Source organism: Pezoporus flaviventris, unplaced genomic scaffold, assembly GCF_033815535.1.
Source record: "Pezoporus flaviventris isolate CSIRO_AGI_PZ_B2104156 unplaced genomic scaffold, CSIRO_AGI_Pfla_v1 ptg000045l, whole genome shotgun sequence".
NCBI lineage: Eukaryota > Metazoa > Chordata > Aves > Psittaciformes > Psittacidae > Pezoporus > Pezoporus flaviventris.
In genome coordinates, this window is record NW_026892593.1 from 4,806,017 (window position 1) to 4,819,687 (window position 13,671).

Sequence of the window (13,671 nt, forward strand, 5' to 3'; positions counted from 1 at the left end):
AAACCATGAGAAATCTCACTGCTTTCTATTCCTTCTGGCAATACTCCTCCTGCCTGCCATCCTCCATAGTTTTTAAAGAGTGTGAGCACTTAAAACCCTACCAAAGCAAAACATAACACAGCACAGGTAGTTTTGAGGAGAAGCTAAGAGAGAAGCCACCCATGACAGGGGTCAGTCATATTGCCTGACACTATGTTGAGACTAGTTTACTGTACTGATAGGGGTGTCAAGAGCCTTGGCAGACTGTAGCAGAGTTTCTAGGCCTTTGTAACTTGGTTTAACAGTTACATCATTTTGATAATCTCTTCAAAATATGGTGGGGTTTTTTTTCTGGTTCAGTTTTCACTGCAACCAAGCTCTAAAGCCCATCATCCTCCTGCTTTTTAAGGAGATTACATTTGGAGGTATATGCTTAAGTTTTAAAAAGTTGGAAACATCTAAACTTTGTGTATTCTTAAATTTTACAGGTTCCTTTTCCCTCTTTAGAGAAGCATTTTTAAGCAGTTTCTCATTCAACTTTTTACTAGCTGTTTTAAAATGCTTGGGAAATAGATAGTCCATTTGCAACTAAGTGGCAGCACTTGTCCTGGCAATGAAATTCACATTACTAAAGTGTTTATGGAATATGTGGAATGGGAGCATATAAATCATGGCCCCTCTATGTATAGTTCAAACACAGTAATTTCAAACACTGCAGGAATTACAATAAGTTGTGCTGAAAAATAACGCACCATTTAATAAGGGCAGGTGGGATGGCACTGACAGAACTTTTACCATGTGTAGCAAAAAACTCTAGCTTTATGTGCACCTAAATAAAGAATCCAGTTGGTCAAACTTTATTTGCGAGGCTCTTTTCAAAACTTCAAAGATACCACTTACTTATAACAGCACTGAGTTATTGGTGGTCTGGAGATCACACACTCACGACTAACTCTTTTTAAAAAGAGGGAAAATACTACACCATATTTATAGTAATAAAAATAACTAAATTTCTACAAAGACTGACTCAGAGTGGGACAATTTTTTTCTGTTCTTACTTTGGCAAAACTGTCAGTTAGTTCTGATCTTTTTATGAATTTGCTTTCATAGCAGAAAATGCAAGGGGTCGGATGACATTATAATGGGGTCTGTTCTACTGAATATATAATTGAATTATACTAATTTTTACTATTTCCAGAAATGGCGTAGAAAGGCTGGCTTTATGAATGCAGTTCCTAGGAGACATAACCAGATGGAAAGAAGTTAAAACTTCGACTAACCCAAAATCCAATGGGTAGAAAATGGAAATTATTTGTCATGAAATTCATATTTAAAACTCTAAAAGAATGAACTCCTTTGTAGACATAAATATATCTTGCTATGTTCTTGCTTTAAATAGCATAATTAGTTCATACTTTCAAGCTAGAAGGTTCTATATTCCGGTTTTTGGATTCCCCTTATCTTCCATTATTTTGTAAAAATGGACTGTGATTCCAAGTCAAGAATACCTGAAGTCAGCTTCCACATGCTGTTCCCAAATGCTGTTAGATAACTGTGTTCAACAGGAGAGTATTTGGCTTCTCACTGTACAGTACATAAATCTTAAGCAATTGCTGTTTCAATTTTTCTCTTTCCTTTGAACTCTTGAATGGAGGGAAGGAATTTCTTAGAGAGTTCAGTAGGAATGTCCCATTACGAAACATCAATCATCAAATGCCTATTGTACATGGAAAGTGAAGTGACTGTAATAAAATTGACATAACTAAGCAAGCAGCATCTGACCTTTAGGAGCCCAGAGCTTGTGATCAGAAGACCCAGTCTTCCAAACCTTTAGGAATTCAGAGTTACCATCTCCCCCCAAAAATACCTCAGTAAATGAAGTGCTACATATGAATGTATGTGATAAAAGAGGTGGAATAAATTCTTCCCTGACCCTTAGTAGGGGAGTGTTGACAGAACAGAGGTAGAGGGTGACTTTTGAAAGGAAGGAAGAAAGGAATGTATCTTTGGGTCTAGATGTGAGCAGCTGCTCCCCTTATCTTGCATCAGTGTTAAAGTAGATGCTGCTCCTGCTATGTCAGCCAAGTCACAACACAACATTCAATGCTGCCTGCAGTTGTTGCAAAGAAAAGGCACAACGGGTACCATCAAAATATTGCATCCAAAATGTGAACATAAATCTTCCTTGTGCTTTGTCAACCTCTTTGCTTTTGTCTATGTTCTGTTTTCCATGTAACATGCTGTCATTACCATATTATTCTTTTAGAGCTTGCCAGTCCTTCAAGTATTTCCAGGGGTGGTTAGAGGAGGCAGAGCTACTCTGAGCTCTGAATCAGCAGCAGACTGCTGAATTAATGCCTTTTTAGCGCTCTTTTTTAATTTGTTTGCTCCCTTCTGCTTTCTTATTTTATATGAGTCAATTCATATACAACTGATGTAACTGATTAGTGCAAAACAAACATTCAGTGGTTTAAATGCTAGCAGAAGGCCTTCAATCATCCCTTGAAGGAACTGTTTTTCCTATTCAGGTACTACATCTGCAAAATGTGTGACCATAGAGTGGGTTGAACATTGAGTCCTTACGCGCATACTTTGCCAAGATTGTAAGTGTCACAGTGTTCTACCAGTCCCTTCCTAGAGGTTTTGTGTAAATTCGTATTATTGAACAAGAGAAAATTACAGAATATTTCCAGAAATCACTGAGAAAGTTCTCTCCTCCCATTAAGGAGATTCTATTTAACTAATCCCTGGGTCAAATATGTAATCAGATAGTGTATTACAATAATATACAATAGAGTTGAACTTTATAGGGACTGTTCCTTGAAAAGTAGAAATTCAAAGAATTCTAGCACAGCTTTATGAAATGAAACAAAACAAAACCAACTCCCAAAACTTACCCTGTTCTTGACGTGTGCTTGACATTTATTACTTCCTTTTAGGTTTTTCTGTTAGAAATTCTTTGGTGATTTAGGATTCTACTAGTTTCTGGAGGTTAACAGCAGACATAGCTGGCAAGTGATATCCCCTTATTACTCATGAAAAAGGATGGAGATACCAGAGTGAGAAAAAAGTATCTAGTAATAGTTCAAGCTTTCTATTATTTCATCCTGCTGTTTGTACTTGAGACACCTGTGGTCTGAGAAATATTATTTGCAAAGAAAGAAAAAGTGTAGGTTGCCCTTTTTGTGGTTTTATCTCCATCCCTCTGTCTCCATGCTTACATGACCTCCATTCCTGAGGTACTACAGGATCTGACAATTTACGTAACAGATTCAGAGAGCAATTTGTGGCAAACAGTTACTGTGGTCTCCATTTTGCAAACAGGAAACTGAAGCACTGAGGAACTAAGCTGCAGAGCAGGTCATCCAAGTAAGGCACTAACAGAGTGATGCATTAAATTCTTCCTTGGTACATCAGTAAAGTCCGACTTGGGAGATCATTTTAGGAGGTGCCTATCTACTGCTGTTTCTCTACTTTCCCTCAGTGTGATTCCCTCTGCCTCCTCCAAGCACAATATAACAAGAAGGATTCTTCATTTGTCCTGCTTTGCTAGGGGCAGGTTTCTAGGTTTCAGAATTAAGTGTATTAATATCTCACAAACAACTTTATAGATAAAACAAAAAGAGGAGCTAACCATATGCCATCTTTCAGTTCATGTTTTTAGTAAACATAGCTCCAAGGGCTCTTTGAACTTCAGAGCAAACAGGCATTTTGTACTCTGCAGATGTTACAGCAAACTATAACCCATCTTTGCTTCTCTGGCATACAGTGTACTGTGTCTTTAATTCAGCAAAGTACAGCATGTCAAATGTCAGGTTGTTATGACAGCAATAAACTTGTGATTCCCTTGAAGCAGATGTTTTAATTTGTTAGGTGTTTTTCTGGGGAAAAAAATCTGCTTGCATTTAGATATATGTTCATATTGAGATAGGAATTTGTTTGAAAAATCTTTTCCACCTGTCTGAAAACTGTATCAGAGAAGCTTACCACACATGCATGAAGCTGTGTGAGAAATCATCACAAAGATGTCCAAATCACAGAAATCTCCTTCACACCTGAAACATGACTTTGTAGAAGTCACTTCAGTGTAGGAGTCATATCTGGATCATGGAAAGACCTTTTTTAATATATATGATATTGCAAAAAAGAACACTAAAACCAAGAGTCTGCTGAGGGATCTTCCTCCGGAGGTGGATTTCCTTCACTCTGGAAATTAACATCACACTCTTCAGATCTTTCACTCCTTAGTGTGCTGTTGCTTTTACCTTTGTTTGTAGTGATCGAGGATTATAATTTTAAAGCAAATGCTTTAAAGATGCAAAACCTTTGATGGTTTTCAAAGACAGAGAAGAATTATGTACCTGTCTGAGCTGCAGGTAAAGAATGTTACAGGTGTATGAGCACTAATTCAAGTAATTAATTGATCTCACTTTACAGTGAAACACATATTGGACCTTACTCCATCATCAAAAGATAGCAGGGTTGTCCCCAGGCATAAGTGACTTTAAAGTCCACAACTTGCTGTATCCATGTGGAAGGCAAAATTTATGATATAGCCTGCTCCTATAAAGAGATTGCACAGACAGATGCACTCAAAAGATCAGTTTACTGGGTTTTGATACGGAGAAAACTCCAGGAACAAACTTGCCAACAAAGTTTTCAAGCTGACAATCAATCAGGTATTCTTTATTGCAGCGCCAGGAGACACGGGGGACAGCTCCTCCTAACCTGCGTCTCCCCATTGCCACACAAGCCATCCTTTTATAGCCACTGGGCATGCATACATATTCATGAGGCTACATATGGATTACATAATTTTTCCAGAAAGTTCTCTGCATGTGTACAGAATTGTGGTGGTGGTCTCTGAGGGTCGTTTACTTCTTCCAACAATCTTCATCACTTCTGGCAGCCTTTGAAGCATGCGCAGTAGATGCTCATACCAGTTTAATTGGTTCGTTAGCACCAGAGACATAATAATCCTCCTATCCTCCTACTTATCAGTTAGTTTAACTGTAGCAGTTTAACTGTAGCCCATCCTGGACACCTGCCATTCCCAGATACTCCTTATCCCTGTGTCCTGTTCTTCTAGACTGTTTTTCTTAAACTATGTCACAACTATAACGATTTATCTTGTGAGAATTCTCAGTATGTTCTCTAGCTGTACTCTATTTTTTCCTCTATGTATCATGCACCTCAGTAATTTTCTATTGCCGCTGTTACAAAGCCATCAAACTTAACATTACTTAAATCTACTTCTAAAGGTTTCCATATTCCATTTTGTGATTTTGTGCCCCCTTGTTTCAGTTTACATACATCAGATGTGGTCATTATTGTGTCATATGTGTTATAAGATAATTTAAACCTAAAACTGGGCATGGAGATTTCAAGAGTTTCCTTTAAATAAAAATAAAATTTAAGCAAACAAACAAACAAACAAAACCAAACAAACAAAAGACAAAAAAACCCCAAGCCCACCCATCCCCCAAAACCAAAACCAAACCCTGCTTTGTTTAATGAGTCTTCTGTCTCTGATAATGTTTTAGGAGTTAACTAGAATCCACCTAGGATTAAAATAATTCATCAAAAGCAGCTGTGCAGAGTTAAACCCCCATAAACTAACATAATTTAGCTCAGTGTAGACTGTTCCCAGAGAGAGGCACTCAGAGGTATTGTAGGGACAGTATAGATCCATCAGCAGTGGGAGTATAAGCATTTTCTCACACTGTTTTGAATGGTTTATGTGTTGGTATGTCTGCCTACTTGATACCCCTAACTAACTAAGGGGATCAATTAAATGGTTGTAGAGCTTTTCTTTTTTTTTTTTTCATTTATAGTTAATATTGTAGCCTATGAAAAATTCTTGCATGTTTTGTCTCAAAACGTATGACCACTCATATCTGAAAGCAGTGGATGTATGCTGCAGCAGCAGACAAAGAGTCAGAATGGCAGAAGACTTTGGAAAGAAACCTACTTCTTTCTGGTTTTGGAATATGTTTGAAATAAGAATTTGGGTCATCTGTAGCCCTAAGATTACCTTCATATTCATCACACTATATGACTAATAATATGTTTCCAAACACAGCAAACTTGATGAAACATGGACTGTAAGTAGGGGGGACACTCACTCTTGGTTTCTCCCCCCCCCACCATGCACACACTGTGGTCTGTGGGTAGTTTGAGAATTGTAAAGCTGTGCTAAATGGATAGCCTCCCAGGTCCATGAAACTGCTGTTTTGCTGTTTTGTGTTTATAATTAAAAATCATGACATTTGACCTTTAGTGCAGGGCCACAGCATAATTGCATTCACCTTACCTCGTTTATGAATGCAAATCAGGTCAATTTAACTCAGCATTGTGTTTACTCTGCATGTTTCTAAAAGGCTCCTCTTGCCACAGCATGTCTCTCTTCTAGACTCCTGCACTTTGTGGTAATTGCAGAGCATGCTGTCACACTGGAATTGCAGGTATGGATGGTTTGGTGATAGAGTTTGAGTGATCTGGAGATGCCCTGGATCTGTCAGCAGTCAAAAGTGATGAGATGATTTGAATGGGACAACTTTGTCTTTGAATGGCTAACAGTACTATAGAACAAGATTTAATAAAATTAATATGCCTTGGCAATAAAATTAATACCTCTTCACTGAAGTTATTTGTGCTAGCCAAGGATCTAACTCTCAGCTTGTTATACGACTCAAGAGACTGCAGGTTTCAGAAGGCTCTGCCCCCAAAACTTGTCTAGGGAAAGCCATTCTTCACTGTGCCTTTGAACCCTCACTATGCCTTGAGGTAAACTCCTCCCAAGTGCCAGTGGATTAAATCACCCTTGTATGGAGGTACATAGGGAGAAGCGAGGGGAATTTCAACTGGTCATTATCAATCATGCAGCACAAATAGTTTGGAGCAGTAATCAGTCTCTCTGTCCTTCACACAAAGAGGTTTACAACACCAGAGGAGTTTATTATTATTGCTGGTCTAAGATCATCAAAGTCATTTTGCTTCATCTTGAACAGTAGTCAGAGGGGTTAAAGTGAGGTTAAACTGCCTAAACAAAATGGAAGCAATTACACAGTGGGATCATGGAGAACTGTTTGCTTTAACCCTCACTGACAAAAACGGTACTATAAGAAAAAAGTTCCCTGGCTCTTTACAATCGTTAAATGCATCTGTCTGTTTAAGTTCATGCCAAACTTCTTCACCTAAATCTTCTCAGGAGTGTCACTGTTTTAAACACTATCAGTTTCCCCACAGTTCCCAACACAGCCCCCATTCAGTGTCTGATCTTTGCAGCATTGTCATCACTTTGCAAGCTGCTTTGCAGGACAGAACTTACACTGTGCTGGAGATCTGCCTGTAAAAGTTATGCCTTAGCTTTTCCTACTTAGTGACTTGGCAGGAAAAGACAAGGCTATGTGGAAGAGCAACATGATGGGGAATGCAGATCTGGCCCATTCCAAGCTTTAAATTGCAAGACAGGGAATTGCCTCTTCTACTCCATTCAAGGTTATATCACAGCTGAATTGTCAAACTTGGCCTTCCAGCGACCTACACCATGTGATGGGATGAGATCTGCCCTTTACTAGTTTTGTTTTTTTCTGTTACTCAAAAATGGAAGGTAGTAGCATAAACAGCTTTCACTTACAGCACGAGCCTTGCTGCATTATGGGTCTAAACAGAGTCTTTACTGAATTCCCTGCAGGTTCATTGCTGTTTAGCAGAAAAACACATCAAAAAGTAATAGGAAGGTGGTGTATTTAAAGAAAGAACAGGAAAAATGTTATAATTCTGTAAGCAGGCATTGACACAGTGTTTATTGAAACTTGTCTGTCTGAAAGGGGACTAGGTCTTCTATAGATAACCCAAATGAAGAATTGCATGCCTCATTTTATCATTACATAAGATTCTTGCAAAGTGATTCCTCTGTACCCTGAAGGACTGTTACTGAAATAGCTCCTGTGTAGATGTGAAGCTTTGTAAAGTTAATGGTGAAATATGTCTGTGATCCTGTGTCACACCTCCAAACACAGGGTGACTCTTTCAAAGAGTTCTCTGTATCCTGTGAAGTATTTATCTTGTTTGAGCTTGTCGTGAGGCTTAAGGAAGGGACCAGCAGGGAATAGGATAGGAGGAGAACACTGCTCTTACAATTTGTAAAAGAGCTTGCAATTATGTGGCGTATCTTCTGCTGGCAAAAAAAAAAAATCAAGAGAAAAAACAAGCTTTTTATGCAGAGAAAGCAATAAACCAGCTTGTCAATGGAGCCAAATTGTTCAAATATAAAAAAGATTTAATAGATTCCCAGTAATAGAAGGGGTGTTGCACAGGGTTGAATCAGACTCTTATTTCTCAAAACATTACTGTAAATGGTAAAGACTATATAATACTCTTACACAAATATCTGCTCATCTCTGATAATTAACCACAGAAACAAATGAAGTAGCATATTTTGGTCTGTGTTGCTCAGGATTTAAAGCAATGGAAATCTGTCAGACTATTCTTAGCTTAAAACTCTAACGTTGCAGTGTGCTATTAGAACAGAGCATATGATTTATGAGGAGCTGTTTTGAAAATGTTGAAGCAATAGACAAAAATACAGGTAAAGCCATGTAAAGGAACACTGATTTGACTGAGGTTCTGAACGGGTGGAAGACAAGACTGACACTTGACACAGCTTATATGTTAAAATAGCAGTCTAATTTTTTCTGATGTGTCTGAGAGAAGATAGCATGAAGGCTTGGCAGAAATGTGTTTCTGTTATAATTAAGGAGCATTTGAATCTGAACAGATATTACCAAATGCCAGCTGATTGTGTAACAGCAGTGCAGTATGCCACTTGTTTAATTAAGGAAATTTTCTTATTTCCCACAAATGAATGGACTACTGGACCATGGCATTATTTATGTGTCCTCTAATACTTGCTCCTTAGACACAAGAAGGACAGAAATGTGATAGTGCAGACATTGTTTTATCATCAAATAGACAAACAGACATGAGAAGAGAAATAGGTGATACTTCCATCGTGAAGGCAAGATCCTTGTTCTTGTGTCATGTCAGTGTAGCATAGAAGAGAGTCTTATTCCTTTGATCTCTAAAAGCAGGGATATCCAAAGTATGTGTGAAGCTGTACCTGAATTGGGAAAACTGCAAAAGCTCAGATTCAGCACCTTGTTTAATCACACCTGGCACAGGATCTTTACATCACATTTCTGTCAAGGTTTTCTCCCTGTACAGTCTCAAAATATAAATTATATTAGGTAGAATGTAAGCAATGGCTAGCCTGGAAGGCAGTTCATCCCAGCAGAGGTCGGTGGCATTTAGTGACTGTAACTCACTGTCACCCACTGCTGACAGCAGGAAATAGAGCTACTGAAATGCCCTGCAAGCTTCCTATTGCTTATGCATCTCCTCCTGCTCAACCCATTTTCCAGCAGCTGCCTCATCCAGTAAAAATGCCACTGTGAATTGCCCTTCTATATAAAATAATCTTGGTTTAGAATTGGATGCACCAGGAAATGCTGATGTACAAGATGAAGTTAACAGCAGGCCTCATTTCTTGAGGCAAAGAGCATCTCTGCGAATCACATCTGGGGTTTGTATTCAGGCTTCCCAAAGAAGAAATTTCCTACACTTTCACTGAAGATGTCTGTTGGAAGTCCGATGCTGACAAACCAGGTTACTCTCTGTAAATAGTCTGTTACTGAGTTTCCTGCTCTGTGTGCTTTACATCCCTCTCCTGTAAGCATGAGATCAGACTGTGATGCTGCACTCAAGATAAGAAACAATATTTTTGTCCTTGATTCTAGCTCCAGGAAGGATGACTTATTTAGCAAAGAAAAAGAAGAAAGTTATTCTGTCATTTGAGGTCTTTGTTCCTGACAGAACTGGCTTATGCAGGGAGGAGAGATGAGACTTTTGGACTACTCCCCAATAATTCATTGGGATTTCATTCTTTCCCCTTAAATGGACAGAGAGGATAAGACTGATAGATATTTTCAGGGCACTGCTTTGGATTAACAGTTTCAGTGGCAGGTACTATAAACAGCCAGTCTGGGTTGCACCTTCTGATCTCACCTTCCGTTTAGATGCTCTGAAACATGCAGTTCCTTTTTCTCTTTTTTTTCTTTCCCTTCACAGGCCAATTCCAAAGGATTCTTAAACTATAAAAATGAAATTGTTCCCTGTAAAATATAATTGGAGCTGCTTTGTAGTTCAAGTAACAAACAGATGCTGGAAAAAAAAAAACAACAAACTGTTGTTACAATTATATAAGTTTCTTAGTACTCTCACTGCATGAAGCCTTGCCCAAAAGGAGATTTGCTTCTCTAATGAAGAGTCCCTCTCCAGCATCCCTATAGGCCCCCTTCAGATACTGGAAGGCTGCTATGAGGTCTCCACGCAGCCTTCTCTTCTCCAGGCTGAACAGCCCCAACTTCCTCAGCCTGTCTTCATACAGGAGGTGCTCCAGTCCCCTGATCATCCTCGTGGCCCTTCTCTGGACTTGTTCCAACAGTTCCATGTCCTTTTTATGTTGAGGATACCAGAACTGCACACAATACTCCAGGTGAGGTCTCACAAGAGCAGAGTAGAGGGGCAGGATCACCTCCTTCAACCTGTTGGTCACTCTCCTTTAGATGCAGCCCAGGATATGGTTGGCTTTCTGGGCTGCAAGAGCACACTGCCAGCTCATGTTCATTTTCTCATCAACCAACACCCCCAAGTCCTTCTCCACAGGGCTGCTCTGAATCTCTTCTCTGCACAACCTGTAGATGTGCCTAGAATTGCTCCAACCCAGCTGTAGGACCTTGCACTTGGCATGGTTAAACTTCATGAGGTTGGCATCAGCCCACCTCACAAGCGTGTCAAGGTCCCTCTGGATGCCATTCCTTCCCTCCAGCGTATCAACCGACACACAGCTTGGTGTCATCGGCAAACTTGCTGAGGGCGCACTCAATCCCACTGTCCATGTCAGCAACGAAGATGTTGAACAAGACCAGTCCCAACACTGATCCCTGAGGGACACCACTCCTTGCTGGTCTCCAGCCAGACATTGAGCCATTGACCACAACTCTTTGTGTGCGGCCATCCAGCCAGTTCTTTATCCACCGAGTGGTCCACCTATCAAATTGATGTCTCTCCAATTTAGAGACAAGGATGTTGTGTGGGACAGTGTCAAATGCTTTACACAAGTCCAGGTAAATGACATCATCTGCTCTACCCCTGTCCATCGGTTCTGTAGCCCATCATAGAAGGCCACCAAATTAGTCAGGCAGGATTTCCCCTTAGTGAAGCCATGCTGGCTGTCACCAAGCATCTTGTTGTTGATTTTCATGTGCATGTGCATGCCATCTAGAAGAATCTGCTCCAAGATTTTGCCAGGCACAGAGTTGAGACTGACTGGTCTGTAACTCCCTGGGTCATTCATTTTCCCCTTCTTGAAAATGGGGGTTATATTTCCCTTTTTCCAGTCATCGGGAACTTCACCTGACTGCCATGATTTTTCAAATATGATGGCCAGTGGCTTAGCAACTTCATTCGCCTGATCCTTCAGGACTTGTGGATGGATTTCATCAGGTCCCATGGACTTGTGTACGTTCAGGTTCTTAAGATGGTCTCGAACCAAATCCTCTCCTACAGTGGGCCTAGGGTTATCATTGTCAAAGTCCCTGCATCTGCCTTCCAAGACTTGGGTGGTGTGGTCAGATCCTTTGTCAGTGAAGACCAAGGAAAAGAAGTCATTCGGGACCATGATTCAGCCATGATTCAAGCCACAACAGTAGCTTGGTCTGAAACACATATTTAGTACTTGATGCTTTAGCAGCACTTTCAAAGTGCTTTACAGATGCAGTCAGAGATGGAGGGCTGAGCAATAGTTCAGCTTCAAGGTGATAAAGACATGAATAACCATTGGATGGTTGGAGTCCAAAAGCAAGTGTTATAGCCCATGCCTGTGCAATTGGATTTGTGTTCCCTTTGCAACCATTACGTCTTAAATACACCAGTGTACTTTGCTGAGATCAATAGGCAAGTTCTTAGTCCTTTGGAGAGCTAAGAAGTCCTTCTTTCTCATTAACTGATAGTTCATGTATCTCTCTTGTTTTTCTCGAAGTGCTCAGAGGTGACTACAATGTGTTTTCAGTTCCTGCAGGCCTGGAGTAACAATTTTTACTGAGAGGAGAAAATGTTAAGAGTGGGGGAACATAAAAGGAGCCTTTGGATTTTTACCTTGGGCTGCTTTTGAAAAAAATTTAACAGATAGGGCTGGAAAACCACAAGCATCTAACTAACAGTGAATTAAAATCAGAACTTCTAGTTTTCCGGTGAATGAGGTGCCTTGGTATCAACTGTCAGAAGTAACATTATAACAGGAAAAATAGTTATTTAAAAAAGAGAGAAAAAAGAAAACAAAGAAAAGGAAATTGTTCTGAGTGGGCAACAGCGTATGTGATATTTCTTTGCAAGTGGTTATCATCTATATGCTATACATCATCTGCAGCATGAAGTATAAACAACCAAAAGCAAAATCAGGAAAACATTTGCAGAGGTTTTCACAGGACTTCTTGAGTATTTTTTTTTATTTCATCATTCTTAGTCTTGAACAGAGAAACTTGGAATGAACAGTGCAGATCAACCTAACTCTACGGGGTGCTGGCATTGGAAATACATTGTGTCTCCATATATACATACGTACATACTTGCCATTTGATGCCTAGTCTGTCTTTCTATCTATTCATCCAAAACTGTATAGATATTGGAGCTATAACACATTAAGCAATGTAACATACTGCTCATGTCCCTGCATAATTATCCTGTGTCTCCTTGGGTTTATAATTTCTTTAAAATTCCCTCTTTTGGGGGTTGGAATTAGATGATCTTTAAAGGTTCCTTTCAAACCAAATCATTCTGTGGCTCTATGAAAACAAAATCAAAGAACTCAGAGTATTCAAAGCAGAATTTTTAATTTTTCAATGGTGACAGCATCAACACCTGAACCTGCGCTGGGCTGGAAAGGTGAAATTTAAATGTTAAAAAGGATTTTGCACAACCAGATTTAATGATCATTCTGTTTACATACTTAAAATCGGTGATTGGTGGTTATTCTTTTATCTTTTCTGCTTCCAAATGCTTTTAGTATCTTCAGCTTTCAGGTGCAAGTAAGTGTTTGCATTGATATCTGTAGGCCTGAAAAAAATGAGTTATGCGCTAATGGTTCAGAGGTTTATACTGCAAACATTTGGTACAGGCATTGTGACTTACTTAGTGTGTGTAATATCCAAGTGTCTGATGATCTGAAGTCCCAGTGTTCAGTGAAAGCAATTGGAATATAATATTGTCCTTAACTGGGGTTTGGATGAGGCTGTCTTAATCCTTGAAATTCAAAATACAAATAGAATTAATAATATTTTTTCCACCCTTCCCAAGAACTGTCTATAATCTGACTGTTCTTTGCCTTAAAATCAGGCTATAAATGTTATGACACCTACATACCAGAGCTTCACACACAGAGAGATTTCTCTGTTGTCAGTAACAGTTTGTGTCAGAATGGGAAATTTGACTGCTGTCTTCAACAGTCAAACTTAAGTGGCAGAATCACAGTTCACAGTCATAATTTTATGAATACATTTACTTTTCTTCAGATCTTAGGGAAATTGTTTGTTTTGTTTGGATTGAGCTTTGAGCACCAGCTCTTCCGGATGG